At 47.0% G+C, this 19,070-nt stretch overlaps 1 long non-coding RNA gene across 2 annotated transcripts; it reads left to right on the top strand.

Moving 5' to 3' along the window:
- The first annotated feature begins 11,802 nt into the window (after positions 1-11,802).
- On the top strand, positions 11,803-18,246 carry LOC115900445. 2 transcript variants are annotated; one of them, XR_004060130.1, is made up of 5 exons: positions 11,803-11,990; positions 13,212-13,440; positions 16,508-16,641; positions 17,892-17,946; positions 18,052-18,246. It is a non-coding gene; the product is annotated as an uncharacterized LOC115900445 (long non-coding RNA). The 2 variants fall into 2 exon arrangements; XR_004060131.1 differs by lacking the exon at positions 17,892-17,946.
- The last annotated feature ends 824 nt before the right edge of the window (positions 18,247-19,070 follow it).

A 19,070-nucleotide genomic window follows, 5' to 3' on the forward strand; every position in this document is an offset into this window, starting at 1 on the left:
CTGGGCTGGGGCCTCCGCGGGTCACGCGGCGGGGTGGCGCTGGGCCAGGCCGGGTGGGTGCCCGGCTTCCGTGGGAGCCAGCCTGGGAGGGGGCCTCGCGGCCTCGGGACCGGGGGCAGGCGCGCACTCTTCAGAGGAAAGTCGTTTTCTCGTTTCCCGCTTTTGATCAAAAGTCTTCCTTTTTGGAAGCATTGTTGATCCAAATCCAAGTATCAAGGTGCGCCCCAGAAACGCTGCTCCCCAAACAGCCGTGCCTGGTCTTGCGGGGAAGGAGGACGCTTCCCGCCAAGGAACCGGGCGGTCAGAAGCTGAACCCAGGTCACAGCCGCGGAGCCAGACCTCAGTCGCTGCGTGTTTTTCATCGCTGCTCTTGCCTGTTGAATCGTCTCTAGTCTTTGGAGTGCCATGATTTTAGTTTTCTGAGAAGTAACAAACATCCAGAGGCCAACGTGGGGCACAAGCCTTTCATCTCAGCACTTTGGGAGGCCGAGGCGGGAGGATGGCTTGAGCCCAGGAGTTGGAGACCAGTCTGGGCAACATGGCGAAACACTTTCTCTACCAAAAAAATACAAAAAAGTTAGCTGGGTATGGTGGCACCCGCTGTGGGAGGATTGCTTGAGCCCAGGAGGTTGAGGCTACAGTGAGCCATGATTAGGCCACTGCACTCCATCCTGGGCAACCGTGTGAGATCCTGTCTCAAAAAAAAAAAAAAAAAAAAAAAGTAAAACAGCCAGAGATACATGGCATAACATGAATAATTTCAATAGTAGAACTGTAATGCTGGCCAGGCAGTGGCTCTTGTCTGTAATCCCAGCATTTGGGGAGGCCAAGGCAGGAGGGTCACTTGAGCCTGATAGTTCAAGACCAGCCTGGGCAACACAGAAAGACCCCATCTCTATTAAAACAAAAATGTTACCAAGTACAGTGCACGTAAGGATTACAATGAAAAAGAGAATGAGTGTGCAGAATGAAAAAAGGAACCTATTCTAGGGAGTCAACTAAAAGTATTACGAAGAAAATTAAATGGAGAATTCTTTAGTATAGCCAAGTGGCTTCTAATTTTTCCAATATGAGTTTCTACTTCATGGAAAGGGCATATGCACAAGAGGTATTTGCCACCATACATACACTTGCTTACTCAGCTAATAATCGAAAGCAGTGTAATTGTCCAGTGCAGCCTCAGCCAGTGAGTCAGTAGCTTTTTGTTGAGCTGTGATGGAGGCAGCCGTTTCATCAACAATATTTCCTGATAGACCAGATATGCTCACAGTCATCCCAAGTAAAAGCAAACAAATACTGACTCTGGGTCCACTGGAATACTAAAGAAAGTACTGCATAAGTCAGTCATAGTCTCTCACTTTCAGCTGCCAAAAGAGGATGGGGCTTTCCTACTACCAGGTGTCTGGGGATCACAGTATTGAGTGACAGCTCTCAGATCTTGTACAGAATACCAACTCTTCCCATTCGGCTTCCTTACAGGAAGGATTGGAGTATTACATGCTGGTGCAAGGAATAATTAGACCCCCCCCCTTTATTTTATTTTATTATTTTTTTTTTTTTGAGACGGAGTCTCGCTCTGTCACCCAGGCTGGAGTGCAGTGGCACGATCTCGGCTCACTGCAAGCTCCGCCTCCCAGGTTCATGCCATTCTCCTGCCTCAGCCTCCTGAGTAGCTGGGACTACAGGCACCCGCCACCACGCTCGGCTAATTTTTTGTATTTTCAGTAGAGACGGGATTTCACCATGGTCTCGATCTCCTGACCTTGTGATCCGCCCGCCTTGGCCTCCCCAAGTGCTGGGATTACAGGCGTGAGCCACCGCGCCCGGCCTAGACCCCCTTTTAATAGTCTTTTGTTATGGATCTTATTCCTTTAGTTGCTTCAGGCCTTAGCGGATATTGTCTGATATTGTTAAAGGATTAATCAGGTTTACTTCCACTTTAATGAAAGTGGCTGAATATATTTTTGAGACCTGGGCTAAAGTCCTTATTCGAGAAAGGGGGGCTTTGGAATTGACCAGGAAGGTGGAGCACCAAAGCCCTACCCAGCAGCTCTCACACTTTGGCTTGTTGGGTGAATCTCACTGTCCTCTGGGAATTATGTACTTGTTTTCCCCCCACCCAAGGTCATCTCCCATCTGGAGCCTTTTTTTTTTTTTTTTTTTTTAGACAGAGTCTCACTCTGTTACCCAGGCTGGAGTGCAGTGGTGTGATCTTGGCTCACTGTAGTCTCAGCCTCCTGAGTAGCTGGGATTACAGGTGCCCACCACCACACCTGTCTAATTTTTGTATTTTTAGTAGAGACAGGGTTTCACCATGTTGGTCAGGCTGGTCTCTAACTCCTGACCTGAAGTGATCCACCCACCTCAGTCTCCCAAAGTGCTGGGATTGCAGGCGTAAGCCACCGTACCTGGCCTTGGAGCCTCTCTTTAATGCTCTCCAGCAAGCACTGAAGAATCCACATGCTTCATTTTAGGGAATCTTTGTTTCAGTGAAATAAACCTCTCTGTCCTTAAATTTTGGATTCACTCGCCCATTTTCATCACCTCTGCTGTCTCTGATGCAGATATTTAAAGAAAACAGGTTTATTTTATGGCAGCAACAGTGGACAATGAAACTGTCATGTGTGGCAAGACAGCATATAGCAGGGAGCAGGCAGTTGGTGAGAACTGAGGTTCTATGGGCAGGAATGGAGTGGGAGAGGCCCTCAATGATCCAGTATTTGGGAGGATTCGGTACCTAGTCCCTGTAACAGCTGCCAAATATGTTTAGTATTATTGGACTAGGTTTGCAGACAGGGAGTCCCCAGAGTTTTAGAGGTTTCCTCTTGGTACAGCTATGGGTAGATAAAGCAGATGTAGGAACCCCAAAAGGAGCTTATTTGGAGAATGTTTATTTGGAAACAGTGGAGAGGTGGGTGCAGCCAGAAGCAGAAGTTACTTTCTGCAAGGTTAACCAATGAAGGCTTGTACACCAGAAAATGTACCCTGCTGATGATATTTAAAGAAACGGGCCGGGCACAATGGCTCACCCCTGTAATCCCAGCACTTTGGGAGGCCAACGTGGGCTGATCACCTGAGGTTGGGAGTTTGAGACCAGCCTAACCAACATGGAGAAACCCCATCTCTACTAAAAATACAAAATTAGGTGGGCGTGGTGGTGCATGCCTGTAATCCCAACTTCTCGGGAGGCTGAGGCAGGAGAATTGCTTGAACCTGGGAGGCGGAGGTTGCGGTGACCCAAGATGGCGCCATTGCACTCCAGCTTGGGTAATAAGAGCAAAACTCCGTCTCAAAAAAAAAAAAATAAAACACGTCTGCTGCAGGATTGCAGGGGGCATCACAAGTGGTACATTACTTTTTTTTTTTTTTAATTATTTCATAGATTATTTTTTAAAATCTGACAATACCAAATGTTAACCAGGATATAGAGAAACAAGAACTTGACAAATGAGATTTAATTAAACTTGAGTTTCTGCACAGCAAAAGAAACTACCGTTAGAGTGAACAGGCAACCTACAGAATGGGAGAAAATGTTTGCAGTCTATCCACTGACAAAGGGCTAATATCCAGAATCTATAAAGAACTTAAACAAATTTACAAGAAAAAAATCAACCCCATCAAAAAGTAGACAAAGGATGTGAACAGACAGTTCTTAAGAGAACACATTTATACAGCCAAGAGACACATGAAAAATTGCTCATCATCACTGGCCATTAGAGAAATGCAAATCAAAACCAAAATGAGATACCATCTCACACCAGTTAGAATGGCAATCATTAAAAAGTCAGGAAACAACAGGTGCTGGAGAGGATGTGGAGAAACAGGAACACTTTTACACTGTTGGTGGGACTGTAAACTAGTTCAACCATTGTGGAAGACAGTGTGGTGATTCCTCAAGGATCTAGAACTAGAAATATCATTTGACCCAGCCATCCCATTACTGGGTATATATGCAAAAGATTATAAGTCATGCTGCTATAAAGACACACATGTATGTTTATTGCGGCACTATTCACAATAGCAAAGACTTGGAACCAACCCAAATGTCCGTCAATGACAGACTGGATTAAGAAAATGTGGCACATGTACACCATGGAATACTGTGCAGCCATAAAAAAGGATGAGTTCATGTCCTTTGTAGGGACATGGATGAAGCTGGAAACCATCATTCTGAGCAAACTGCGCAAGGACAGAAAACCATACACCGCATGTTCTCATTCATAGGTGGGAATTGAACAATGAGAACACTTGGACACAGGGTGGGGAACATCACACACCGGGGACCTGTCGTGGGGTGGGGGGAGAGGGGAGGGATAGCATTAGGAGATACACCTAATGTAAATGACAAGTTAACGGGTGCAGCACACCAACATGGCACATGTATACATATGTAACCTGGACATTGTGCACATGTACCCTAGAAATTAATAATAATAATAAAACACAGCAAGGCAGCCCGCGGTCATGGAAAAGGCCCTGGACAAAAAGTCAAAGGACTGGGATTTGAGCCCAGCGCCAAACTACAGTTCCATTGCCTTCTTTGGCCTCAGTTCCCACGTTTATAACAAGGGGCTGATACTACTTCTATGCTTGTGAATGTCAAATTAGGTAATATATGTAAAACTGCATTGTAAACTTGAAGTCATAAAGGAATGTTATATATTCTTTCCTTTGAGTGGAAAATAAATATGTAATTTACCTTTGGTGAAAAGGATTTATGACAGGTAGAATTGCTGGATCACAGGGTTGAGCGTTTTCACCTTAACTGGATGCTGCCAAATTGCTCTCTAAAACGATTATGTCAATTGTCACTCCCACCATCAGCAGCATATGAAAAGTCCCATTGCCTCTCCACCCCGCCGGTTCTCTCTCATTTGCTTTGGCCAGTCTAATGGGTCAGAGAGACATGGACAGAGGGGACGCACATTCAAGTGCATTCTTTCCAGCCTTTTTGTCAGAGATAAATCTGGAGTTAAGCCAGATGTATCTCATTAAGGGGATGAATAAATCAATTGTGATGTATTCCTGCATTGGATTGCCATATAACAGTTACAATGGATGAACTAATTTATAATATATATGCATCCACATATATATATGACAACACTGAGTGGAAATCAGTTGCACAACGTAGCACAGAATGCTGTTTACATATTTTTTAAAAGCATGTAAAACCATACCATATATTGTTTATGGATACGCATGTTTGTCATAAAAATATTAAATATATGAACTGAGAAAAAATAAAAGGCTCCATCTCAAAAAAAAAAAAAAGAAATGCTTCTAAGTTACTCTTACATAAATTTAAAAATCTAAAGAGGGCCGGGCACGGTGACTCACACCTGTAGTCCCAGCATTTTGGGAGGCTGAGGCAGACAGATCACTTGAGCTCAGGAGTTCAAGACCAGCCTGGGCAACATGGCAAAACTCTGTCTCTACCCAAACGACTTTAAAACTAGTGGGGCACCAGCTACGTGGGAGGCCATGGTAGGAGGATCGCTTGACCTCAGGAGGTCAAGCCTGTAGTAAAGTAAGCCATGATCACACCGCTATACTCTAGCCTGGGTGACAAAGCAAGACCTTGTCTCAAAAAAAAAAAAAAAATCACATTTTATAACACCTAATGCATCAGTGAATCTAACTACTAATCACAACTGCCAGTGTTGCAAAAAGAGACACAGACAGAAATCCTGTGCCTCCTGATGGAAGAGCCTAACACGGCCTATGAAATAGTTTTGTCCGGCTGGGCGCAGTGGCTCATGCCTGTAATCCCAGCACTTTGGGAGGCTGAGGCGGGCGAATCACAAGGTCAGGAGTTCAGGACCAGCCTGGCCAACATGATGAAACGCCGTCTCTACTAAAAATACAAAAAATTAGCTGGGCGTGGTGGTGGGTGCCTGTAATCCCAGCTACTCAGGAGGCTGAGGCAGGAGAATCGCTTGAACCCGGGAGGCGGAGGTTGCGGTGAGCCCAGATTGCGCCACTGCACTCCAGCCTGGGTGACAGTGCGAGACTCCATCTCAAAAAAAAAAAAAAAAGAAAAATAGTTTTGTCCTTTTTCCCACATCCTCCCCGCAAAATAGAACCTGAACCTGATCCGGGCTTTAGAACTGCCTACCAAATTCAGGACAGAGGAATGTATTAAATGACGCTGTGGGCCAGGTGAGTTGGCGCAGGCCTGTAATCCCAGTGCTTTGGAAGGCCAAGGTGGGAGGATTGCTTGAGGCCAAGAGTTTGAGGTCAGCCTGGCCGATATAGTGAGACCCCATCTCTATAAAAAGTAAAATAGGTAAATAATACTGTGGAATTGGAATCAGCAGAATATAGCAAGTAGAGAAGTATGATAAATGAGTTTTTCAATAAATACAGTGCAAGAGGAAAAATCGGAGATGGATTTGCTCCCTGTCTGAACAAACTAAAAAAGGAGAGAGGAAAGGAATTGGAAATTTGAACACGTGGACATTTGAAGATTTAAAATAGATTATTAATTTTACATGTGATATAGTATTGTAGTCTTTTTTTAGCATCCTTTTGGCATTTTTATCTTTTAATGTGTCACCTATATGCTTGCCGAAATATTTATGAGTAAAATGAAATGATGTCTTGGATTTGCTTCAACATAGCACAGGAGGGGGGCCATGGCTGAGAGTATGGATGAAGCAAGATTTGCTGCAACTTGACAGTTGTTGAAACCGGGTCTTAGGTACGTGTGGTTCCACGTTATTCTACTATTGTTTATGTTGGATATTTTTCACAATAATAAAAAAAGATTATGAAGTCAATATGTATTACAACCTAAGTGAGAATTATGGTGTACTGAACACATTTTTTAGCCTTGCCTTCCTCTCAAGACCTCATTGAAATGACGGTAAAGAAATATGCAAGAAATTAAACCCACAATGGAGACGAGAACTAGAGTGGGTTCCTCAGTGGACCAATGTTAATAGCATTCGGAAGACAAAGTAACAGGAACACTGACAATATGAAAGAGCACAAGAAGGCTGGGCATGGTGCTTACACCTGTAATCCTAACCCTTGGGGAGGCTGAGGCAGGCAGATCACTTGAGACTAGGAGTTCGAGGCTGCAGTCAGCTATGATCGCACCACTGCACTCCAGCCCAGGCAACAGAGCGAGACCTGTTTCTTACACACACACACACACACACGAGGAAGGAATCTAGAATGTCCAAAAGCAGAAGCAGATTCAGGCTTTGTAAGACCTTAAAATTATGCAATTTTAAAAACAGCTTTATTGAGATGTAATTAATGCACAAAACCTGCTCATATTTAAAGTTATAATTTGATGAGATTTACATTTGTAGACACCGCAAGACCATCAGGATAATGGACATGCCCATTACCTCCAAAAGGTTCCTCATCTGGCTGCTGTCACTCAGTGTAATGACTTTGGGGTTCATCGGTGATGCGTGCGTGTATCAGTAGTTGGTTCCTCATGTATCAGTAGTTGATCTACTCAGAGAGGAGTAGCATCCATTGTATGGATGTACCACGATTTGTTTACTGTTCATCTGTTGGACATTTGGGATGTTTTCAGTTCTTGCTGCTGGCAAATCAAGCTGCTGTGAACTTTCACATTCGTATGCCAGCGTTTGTATCTACACATTCTTTCATTTCTTGCAGGTAAATACCGTGGAGTGCGGTGGCTGGGTCATATGGTAAGGGTGTGCCTAGCTTTTTAAGGAACTGCCATCATGTTCTCCCGAGTGCTCGCACATGTTACGTTCCCACCAGCAGAAGAGTGCCAGTGGCCGAACACCCACTCCAACTGTGGTTTAGCCAGGCTTTTTAATTTTTTTCATTCTAATGGGTGTGTGCTGCCATCTCATGATTTTAACTCACATTTCCTTATCGTGACATCTTTTTTACCCACAAACCTTGCTTGCCATTTGTATATCTTCCTTAGTGAAGTGTCTGTTCAAATCTTTCGCCTGGTTTTTAACTGGTTTGTCTTACTTAGTTCTGAGTTCTGTGTTTATTCTGGATGCAAGTCTTTCTGTCAGTTATGTGTTTGCAAATATATACTCCTAGTCTGTGGTTTGCCTTTTCATAAGTGTCTTTGGAAAAGCAAAGTTTTCAATTTTCACAATGTCCAATTTATTGATTTTTTAATAGTTCATGCTTCTTGTGTCCTCGTATATTAGTTTTCTGTAGCTGCTATAACAAATTACGACAAATGTATTCTCTCACAGTTCTTGAGGCCAGAAGTTCAATATCAGTTTCACTAGGCAGAAACCAAGGTGCCAGCAGGGCTGCACTCCCTCCAGAGGCTCTAGGGAAAAAACTTTTTGAGACAGGGCTTCGATCACAGCTGGCTCACTGCAGCCTCGACCTCCCGGGCTCAAGCAGTCCTCGCACCTCAGCCTCCCAAGTAGCTGGGAATACAAATGCATATCACCCCATCCAGCTAAATTTTGTATTTTTTATAGAGATGGGATTTCCCCATGTTGCCCAGGCTAGTCTTGAACTCCTGGGCTCAAGTGATCTGCCAATCTGGGCCTTCCAGAGGGCTGAGATTATAGCACTCCTGGCGAGAGCCACCCTGGCGCCAGCATGGAAGGGGTAGTGCTTGTGTTTCATGCTCCACCTCGATGGCCGTGGTTTACCTGCAGGACTGGCTAATTTTGCTGTCCTGGCCATGTGGCTGCTCTTTGTTCCTGCCCAGTTCTCAAATCTGGGCCCTCCAAGCCACCTGTGAGCCCTTCGACACTCTGGACACTCTGTCGGCAAAGGTCTTTTCCAATTCAATCAGCCAGAGCTGGTCTCTATTACTTGCAACTCAGGAGCTTTCCTGATAAAGGGTGTTTCCAAGAAGTCCATCGTGAGCACCGTGCTTGGCTGTGAAATATGAGTGGCATTTCCATTTCAGTGGGCAGCAGGCCAGTGGCTGTCATCAGCACCCTGCTACTCAGCTTTGTTCTGGGGGACTTAGGCCACGCCGTAAGACAGGATGGAGAAATGAAGTTTCTTAAATACCAAACAGACACACTGTCTCTATTGCCTACTATCGTACCCACCCCATGTAAGCTCCATGAGGGTATGGATCCTTGTCTTTTAGGGTTACTGCTGTACGTTGAGCACCTAGAACCATGCCTGGTATATAGCAGGTGTTCTGTTAACATTTGCTGAATATGAATTCACAAAGAATAATAAAATCATTCACCTAAAAAATCCAAGAAAATCAACTGAAAAACTATTTGAACAAATAAGAATACAATAAAGTATGTGTTAAGAGGTGAGCGGCCGGGCGCGGTGGCTCAAGCCTGTAATCCCAGCACTTTGGGAGGCCGAGGCAGGCGGATCACGAGGTCAGGAGATCGAGACCATCCTGGCTAACATGGTGAAACCCCGTCTCTACTAAAAAAATACAAAAAACTAGCCGGGCGAGGTGGCGGGCGCCTGTAGTCCCAGCTACTCGGGAGGCTGAGGCAGGAGAATGGCGTAAACCCAGGAGGCGGAGTTTGCAGTGAGCTGAGATCTGGCCACTGCACTCCAGCCTGGGTGACAGAGCGAGACTCCTTCTCAAAAAAAAAAAAAAAAAAAAAAAGAGGTAAGCATATATAAATCAGTGACTTTCTTATATACTGGCAATGAGCATTTTAGAGATGAACACCACCTCATTTGTAAGAGCAAGAACAACAAAATCTAAGAATAAATTTAAGAAGAAATGTTCAAGGAAAGGCTTGTGCCTGTCATCCCATTTACTCAGGAGGCTGAAGTGGGAGGATGCCTTAAGCCCAGTGTGGGGAAAAGAAAGAGAGATCAGACTGTTACTGTGTCTATATAGAAAGAAGTAGACATAAGAGACTCCATTTTGTTCCGTATTTGAGATGCTGTTAATCTGTGACCCTACCCCCAACCTTGTCCTTGCAAGAGACATGGGCTATGGTGACTCAAGGTTTAAAGGATTTTGGGCTATGCAGGGTGTGCTTTGTTAAACAAGTGCCTGAAGGCAGCTTGCTGGTTAAAAGTCATCACCATTCTCTTAATCTCAAGTACCCAGGGACACGTACACTGTCAGAGGTCGCAGGGACTTCTGCCTAGGAAAGCTAGGTATTGTCCAAGGTTTCTCCCCATGTGATAGTCTGAAATATGGCCTCGTGGGAAGAGAAAGACCTGATCGTCCCCTAGCCTGACACCCGTGAAGGGTCTGTGCCGAGGAGGACTAGTATAAGAGGAAAGAAGGCCTCTTGGCGGTTGTTGGCAGTTGAGATAGAGAAAAGCATCTGTCTCCTGCCTGTCCCTGGGCAAAGGAACATCTCGGTATAAAACCCAATTGTATGTTCTGTTTACTGAGAAAGGAGAAAACTGCCTTAGGGCGAAAGGCGGGACTTGCTAGCGCAATGCTGCTCTTTATGCACTAAAAAGGTTTATGGAGATGTTTGCATATGCATATCAAGGCACAGCACTTTTCCTTAAACTCATTCATGTCACAGAGAACTTTATTCATATGTCTTACTGCTGACTTTCTCCCTATAATGATCCTATTATCCTGCCACTTCCTTTTCTGTAAGATGGTAAAGATAATTATCAATAAATACTCAGGGAACTCAGAGACCAGTGCTGGTGTGGGTCCTCAGTATGCTGAGCGCCGGTCCCCTGGGCCCACTTTTTCTTTCTCTATACTTTGTCTCCGTGTCTCATTTCTTTTCTCAAGTCTCTCATTCCACCTAATGAGAAACGCCCACGGGTGTGGAGGGGCAGGCCACCCCTTCAGCCCAGGAGTTTGAAACCAGCCTGGACAACATAAAGAGACCTCATCTCTTAAAAAAATAAAAAATAAAACTTTTTTTATTTTAAAAAAAGATATGGGAGGCTGAGGTGGGAAGATCCCTTGAGCCCAGGAGTTCAAGACCAGCCTAGGCAACATGGCAAAAACCCATCTATACAAAAAATTAGGTGGGTGTAGTGCCAGGTGCCTGTGGTCCCAGCTACCTGGAGGCCGAGGTCAGCGGATCGCCTGAGCCCAGGAGGTTGAGGCTGCAGTGAGCCAAGATCATACCACTGCACGCCAGCCTGGGCAACAGAGTGAGAGAGTGAGACCCCCATCTCATAAAAAGAAAAATGTTCAAGACTCAAGACGTATACAAAGAAAATCATAGAACTTTATGTTAAGAAAGAACAGACACTCTTCAGGGCCCCCAGGTCCTACCCAGGACTGCACCCAAGCTGGCCGGGTTTTCTTTAAAAACAGAAAAAAAAAGACGTTATTAAGGATTATAAGACATAGCATGTTCTTAAAGGACAAAGCTGATCATAACAGGGATCATAAGGATAGCCCAGCTTCTCCCTCGCCTTATCTGGGCCCTGCAGTCTTCTGAGCACTTGTCATTGAATGACCCTTTAACACTGTCCAGGACTCCTGCAGGCAGGATTTATACTGTTCTTTTTTTTACAGAGTGGAGCGTCCATTTTATTGAAGTAAAATGGATTTTTGTACATTCACTCCGTGATTCAACTGACAAGATATCCACCACCCACACAATAGGCAAAGGATTAGTAGTGGAATATGCAAATAGATCTAAAAATCACAATAAACGTACAAACAACACAATCTTTTTTGTTTGTTTTTGAGACAGGGTCTCACTCTGTCGCCCAGGCTGGAATGCAGTGGTAGGATCTCAGCTCACTGCAACCTCGTTCTCCTGGGCTCATGCAGCCATCCCATCTCAGCTACCTGAGCAGTTGAGACTACAGGTGCACCCCACCATGCCCAGCTAATTTTTGTTTTTTGCTTTTTTTTTTTTTTTTTTTTCTGTAAAGACAGAGTCTCACCATGTTGCCCAGGCTGGTCTCAAACTCCTGAGTCGAATGATCCACCTGCCTCAGCCTCCCAAAGCGCTGGGATTAGAGGCGTCAGCCACTACACCCGGCCCCAGCAGTACAATCTGGTAACTCGAAAAAGAACTGGCACCTCATGAAAACAGAAACGGCCAATGAACTGAAAAGACGCTCAGCCTTAGCAGACCCAGGTATGTCACGCTAAAGCAATGAAGCCCTTCCTCCTCTCCGGCTGTGCTCACTGCTGGGAACTGGCAGCTGGCGGGGGGTCTCTGTCCTCCCTGTTCCCCCTTCACGGCCACTTGCTGCCTGTAGCTCCTGACGCCTAAGTTCAGCTCCATCTGCTCATTCCCTGGAGTGCACCCTCAGCTGCCTTGTCTCTTTCACCCAGCTGGCCAAGCCCAGCTGGGCACGGGGCCTGCACCCAAGCTGCCAGGAGGGGAAAGAGAGGAGACACAGCCATGTGGAGTGGTTTCATTTTAAATTCATGGCCAGCAGCTCAAGCGGACACTTGTTGACTACATTTCCCCAGCCTGGTACCACCTAAACACGTCCTCGTGTCCTGGCACACAGAGAGGGCAGAGCTGTGATCACACTGCCTGCCCCCTCTAAATGAAAGGTTGCTGAGCAGAGCGGGAAGCTGCACCTTTGCAGGCAGGTCAAGGACCTGGCTTCTGGGACCCAGGGGGGTCCCATGTAAAGGGGAGTGGGGCTGGGCTTGTCTACAATCTGCCTGAAGTGGGGATCTGGAAGAGTGAAACTGAAGGAGGCTGGAAGTATTCACCTGAAGGCAGAGACTCCAGACCCCGAAAAAGTGGCCCAAGAGGGGCATTCGGCTTTGGTCACCTGGGAGCCCAAGCAATGTGTAGGCAGCAAAGACCCCCGACCCTTGCCGCTGGCCCTTGGGCTGTCCCCAGAGGGTCAGCAGCTGCAGCGGGAGAGGAAGGGGGCAGACCCCAGGCTGGAGCAAGAGGCATTTCAACTCAGAGTAAAGTTGGGAGTTTTGATTGTTACACTGACCGGGACACAAAAATTGCTTCACTGAGACCAAATCAAAAATGGGCATGAAAATGGGGCAAGCTTTTCAGCCAGTGGTGGGTGGGGGTGGGGAAGAACACTGAGGGAAGGAACAGTACAAGTGATTTGTCTCTTATTTTAATAACTCAAAACTACAAAGGTGGGTGGGGCTTATTCACATTAATGTATTCTTTTGTCTGATTCTCTTCAGACATCAGTGACACTAAACACATGCACAGGGGACCATCAGGGGGCTGGCGCTGGAGGGATTCTTCTTCCACTTCTGCAGCACCCACCTGTGCGCCTGCAAACTATTCTGTCTCCCTCCCTCTTCCAGGAAAACACTTCTCTATGAATTCACAATGATATTTGTACTATGCTGGGTCTATTTTTAGGAGTTGGTATGATGAAATATTCAGCATTGTAAACAGTGTGCACACAAACACGTATGTCTCGACTGAGTACTTATTCAGCATGCCTGGCTGGTGAGAGAATAGCAGCCTTTGGAAAGCAGAGGGTGATCTTCGATAAGAGGCTGGACCACTTGCTGGAAAACCTTCAAAACAGGAAGCGGCCACTAGACTCAAGTCACATTCCTGCTGGAGGCTGGACGTGATCCCCCAGGTCGGAATCCCAGGAGTGCTGGGCTAGCGTGTTTATTTGTCCTTGGGTACATGAAGCAATAGTTCTGTTGCTCCTCCGTGAGGAGATTGCAGAATGTTCTGGCTGGAATAACCAGTCAAGGTAGTGTCAGAAGACAGAGTTATAGCAGGTCTAGCGTAGAGGCCTTCATTGGCTTGTGTTTGCTCTTCTAGAATGGGCAACACCTCATTCTATAAAATAGAGAAAAGGGCTGAGGAAAGCAGAAACCAGAACAGAAAGCTGATTGGTCTTCAAAGTTAAAGATTTAAGCAGAGAGCTTCCTTGCTGTGCTAAAACTGGCCTGTTTGGGGATTTGGCTACTATCTCCTTCTCTCCTGATTTCTTAGAAGCTCAAACAATTTTTCTCTTGGTGGTGTGGAAACGCAGCACAAACAACCTGTTTTGGTTTGGTCTGTTGGGCTTAGCACAGGAGCTCTGTCCAAAGCCTGTGGCCTCCTGTCAGTTTCACTTCAGAGTGATATGGGACCACCATGCCTAACACTTGTCCGTCCTGTAGACCCTGTCTCTGTCATTTTTTTATTTTTATTTTTTAGAGACAGGGTCTTAACTCTGTCTCCTAGGCTGGAATGCAGTGGTGCAGTCACAGCTCACTGCAGCCCTGACCTCCTGGGCTCAAGGGATCCCCCCTTCTCAGCTTCCCAAGGGGCTGGGACTGCAGGCATGTGCCACCAGGCCTGGCTAATTTTTTTATTTTTTGTGGAAACAAGTTCTCACTATATTGCCCAGGCCGATCTCAAACTCCTGGCCTCAAGTGATCCTCCCACCTAGGCCTCCCAAAGTGCTGGGATTATGCACATGAGCCTCGGTACCCGGCTCCGTCTCTTTCAAAGCACATGTCCACAGTTTTGCTGACATGTGGTGGCAATGGGGAAAGGCCAGCAGGGAGTAGAGAAGAGGACACAGGCTTTTACCACTGTGTGAGGAGGCAGTGGGACAGTCTGCAGATACTAGGGGAGCAGAAAGCAGGGGATGGCTGGGGCTGGTGTCTGGGCTCTGCTACTAATGAGCTGTGTCACTTGGAGAAGCGACTCACCTCTGTGAAGGTCCGCATCTTTAACATGAGGGTGACCACAACAGCACTGCCCTCTGAGGCCGCCATGATTCCGTGAGTTCATGAGGGCAGTGCATTTAGTGCCTGGCAAATTACAGTGCTTGGTGGGTGGTGCCTGTGCCTGACACTCCTGCCCTGTGTTGTTACCTCCTAATAGCCAGCGAGGGGAGGTGTGGTTTCCTTACCTCAAACAGGAGGGGACTGAGGCTCAGAGAGCCCATGGCCACATGAACTGGGACTTGGAAACAGGCCCTTGTGGCTCTAAGCGCTGGCCTCATCTCCCGTTGCGTCACCAAAAAAAAGACAGGATCAGTGATCAGCTGGAGGGGCCATGCAGGGACGGGAGGGTGGGAAGAGTGGTTCCTCCAAGGGGACCCAGAAAATGCCAGTGTGACAGGCCTGGGGGCCCCTGACTAGGCAAGTGGAAGACAGAGCACTGGCTGGAGCCTGAGCCGGCAGGACTGAGCCTTGGCCTCTGCAAGAGGCCCAGCAAAAACCTAGCCCAGCACAATAGCTTTGCCCCTCGGTGAAAGCCCTCAGGCTGTATCTGGAGTGGCAGAGCTCTCACTCAAGCACTGAGACGCTGTCTCCAAGAGCCCTGCCCTTCTAGCTGAGCCCTTTCCCTGGGTCAAAGGAGAATAGTGGAGCTCTTTGGGGGTACACTGAGGGGACCCAGGTCAGGCTTTGTAGGGAAGGCTGAGGACTAAGTTCTGATTTTTTTTATCTTGCCCAAATTCCTATCTACGGGGTCTGGGGAGTCATGCCCTACAAACCATAAATTCTTATCAGATGGGTTTTATTTAACCCTATATATTGTGACTTACTTTCCAAGCGGATTCTGGTATAACATTACGAGACAAAGAAGAAAATCAAAATATTTTACCCCAAAACATGTTTCTCTGCCGTATCTTGAAATGACCCTGCAAGGCTGTCCTTTGTGGGGGAAAATCTGCATCTGTAAAGAATCTCTAGTAACAAAGCTACATTTTTTTCTTCCAGGCCCTCCCAAACCTGAAGAGATTAAATCTCTAGCACCTTTTTTTTTTTTTTTTTTTTTTGAGACGGAGTCTCACTCTGTCGCCGGGGCTGGAGTGCAGTGGCCGGATCTCAGCTCACGGCAAGCTCCGCCTCCCGGGTTCACGCCATTCTCCTGCCTCAGCCTCCCGAGTAGCTGGGACCACAGGCGCCCGCCACCTCGCCCGGCTAGTTTTTTGTATTTTTTAGTAGAGACGGGGTTTCACCGTGTTAGCCAGGATGGTCTCGAACTCCTGACCTCGTGATCCGCCCGTCTCGGCCTCCCAAAGTGCTGGGATTACAGGCTTGAGCCACCGCGCCCGGCTGAACATTTCCTTTCTATCCATCCCAGGACTTTAGACAAACTCAACCAATTGTCAACCAGAAAATGTTTAAATTTACCTAGAGCCTGGAAGCCCCGCCCTGCCCGCCCCCGCCCCACACCTTGAGTTGTCTTGCCTTTCTGTACCAAACCAATGTATTTCTTAAATGTATTTGATTGATATCTTATGCCTCCCTAAAATGTATAAAACCAAGCTGCACCCGGCCACCTTGGGCATATGCTGCTGCTGCTTTTTTTTTTTTCTTTGGGATGGAATTTTGCTCTTGTTGCCCAGGCTGGAGTGCAGTGGCACGATCTCGGCTCACTGCAACCTCCACCTCCCGGGTTCAAGCGATTCTCCTGCCTCAGCCTCCTGAGTAGCTGGGATTATAGGCAACAGCCACCACGCCCAGCTAATTTTTTGTATTTTTAGTAGAGACTGGGTTTCGTCATGTTGGTCAGGCTGGTCTCGAACTTCTCACCTCAGGTGATCCGCCCTCCTCGGCCTCCCAAAGTGCAGGGATTACAGGTGTGAGCCACTGTGCCTGGCTGGGCACATGCTTTCAAGACCTCCTGAGGGCCGTGTCACTGGCCATGGTCACTCATACTTGGCTCAGAATACATCTCTTCAAATATTTCAGAGTCCGACAGTCTTAGTCAACACTCAAGTGAAGGGCAGCCAGACTTGCCGGCGGAATGAATCTGGCTCAGGTGACTAAAGAAGGGGCCATGCTATTTGCCAAGACACAGCTACAGGAAGAGGAGCCAGTGGGAGGTAGGAAGGAGGGAAGGAAGCTTTGAGTGGGGCTCACTGTGCCTGGGGTGACTGTGGAATAAACATCCAGGTGCAGGCGGGACTCAGGCTTAGGATCACCAGGAGAGAGCAGCGCTGAGGCAGGGAGAATAGGGTCTGGAGGCAGGGAACCTAAGGTCAATTCTCACTGACTTCCTATAACTGAATCAAAAGGAAAACCCCCATCTCTCCACACCCCAGTGTCAAACGGATCAGAGGCTACTCCCTTTGCAAACCCCACTTTTCTGCTTTGCAAATGAAAAAACGAAAGTGCCTCTGACTGGTCCCCTCCTGCAACGGATTAGACTGGTCTCAGGCCAAGTCTTCATGTGTAGCTTCATAACTTCACTTCAGCCTCTGATTGGCCACCTGCCACAGCCAATCAGACTGGTTGCAGGCCGCTACTTCCTTTACATAGGGTGTAAACCAAGTATCCATTGGGAAACCTCTAGAGGGTATGTAAACCCCAGAAAATTCCGTAACCAGTGATCTTGAGCCTCTTGCTTTTAGCCTGCTCCTACTCTGTCGAGTGTAATTTTGTTTTGATAAATCTGTGCTTTTCTTTGGTTGCTTTGTGTGTTTTGTCCAATTCTTTGTTCAAAACACCAAGAGCCTGGACACCCTCCACCATTAACAGCGTTACCTGGCACAGCTGCTGGGAAAAGCCAATGCTGCCATTTACTCAGAGGGTAAGAGACACTGGCTCTGTGTCCTCTTCCGCAAGGCAGCTCTGGACACCAGCTCTCCCATGTCTGCTCCCAACATCCAGGGATTAGCAAATACCCCACCCACCACCAAGGCTGCACCCCATCTGGCTGTCCTGCCTCCAGCCACGCAGGCGCACACCTGCCATCCTCCCTGCCCATGCGGAGGTGGGAGGCCAGGATGCCCAGCTGGCCACATTCTCTCCTCTCCTCTCACCCTTTTTGTTCATTAACATTGAGGACTAAGCTCTGATTTTTTTATCTTGCCCAAATGCCTATCTAAGGGCTCTAGGGAACCATAAATTCTCATCAGATGGATTTTATTTAACCCTATATATTGTGACTTACTTTACAACCTGACTCTGGCATAATTTTGTGAGGCAAGGAAGAAAATCAAAATATTTTACCCCAAAACATGCTTCTTTGCCATATCTTGAAATGGCCCTGCAAAACTGTCCTTCCTGGGGGAAAAGAAAAGTTGTATCTGCAAAGCATCTCTAGTAACATAGCTAGATCTTTTTCTTACAGGCCCTCCCAATCCCGAAGAGATTAAGAGTCTAGCACCTTTTAAACATCCGAATAGGTAACATTTGTCATCCATTGTCTCTAAGGGCAGTCACTATAAGATTTCAAAAGAACCTTGGTCTCCACAATCTTAACCTGAATATTCCCTTTCTATCCATCCCAGGTCTTTAAACAAACTCAACCAATTGTCAACCAGAAAGTGTTTAAATTCACCTATGGCCTGGAAGTCCCACTTTGAGTTATCCCAGCTTTCTGGACCAAACCAATGTATTTCTTCAATGTATTTGATTGATGTCTCATGCCCCTGTAGAAGGTATAAAACCCGGCCACCTTGGACACATGTTCTCAGAACCTCCTGAGGTTGTGTCACAGGCCATGGTCACTCATGTTTGGCTCAGAATAAATCTCTTCAAATATTTTACAGAGTTAGACTCTTTTTATCAACAACATTAATGCCTCAAAACAAAGAAAAAGGCCAGGCATGGTGTCTCACTCTTATACTACCAACACTGGAGGATCACTTGAGGCCAGGAGTTGAAGAACAGGCTGGGCAACAAAGTGAGATCCCATCTCTAAAAAAAAAATTAGCTATTCGGGAGGCTAAGGCAAGAGGATCACTTGAGCCTGGGAGGCCAAGGCTACAGTGAGCTATGATCTCGCCACTGCACTCTAGAATTGGCAACAGAGCAAGACCCTGTCTCTAAAAAAATAAAGGAGCTCGTGGACGGTACCCTGTCTTGCATCGAAGAGATGCTGAGTTATTCATGCTGCAGTGAGTGCCTTTTCCCCACAGCCCCGCCCTCTCCGTTCCCCTCCCTGAACCAGAGTTGTAAATTCTCACCTAATCCTCTCACAGCTGCCAGGTAATATCCCTCAGGAAATAGCCCCCTATCATCTGTAACAACTTGATCTGCCTCTGAGCTCCCTCTGCACTCAGCTGGTGGGAGGAAAGGTGACTCTGATTCTCCCTGAGAGGTCATCTCTGGGTGTGTGCCCAGGGCTGTGGTCTTCCTTGGGGAGAGAATGGGTTGTTGGTCTTCAGAGCTTGCTGGCAGACATCCCTCGGGTGGCCTTGTGGTCCCCTGGACTCTGCTGCCCCAGGCTTGGCTGGGAATAGAGCTGTCCAATGCAGGTGGCTCAGCCCTGCCCCAGGCGCCCTCAGCTGGCTACTCCAGCATCTGC

This window comes from Rhinopithecus roxellana, chromosome 11 (genome assembly GCF_007565055.1).
Source record: "Rhinopithecus roxellana isolate Shanxi Qingling chromosome 11, ASM756505v1, whole genome shotgun sequence".
Classification (NCBI taxonomy): Eukaryota; Metazoa; Chordata; class Mammalia; order Primates; family Cercopithecidae; genus Rhinopithecus; species Rhinopithecus roxellana.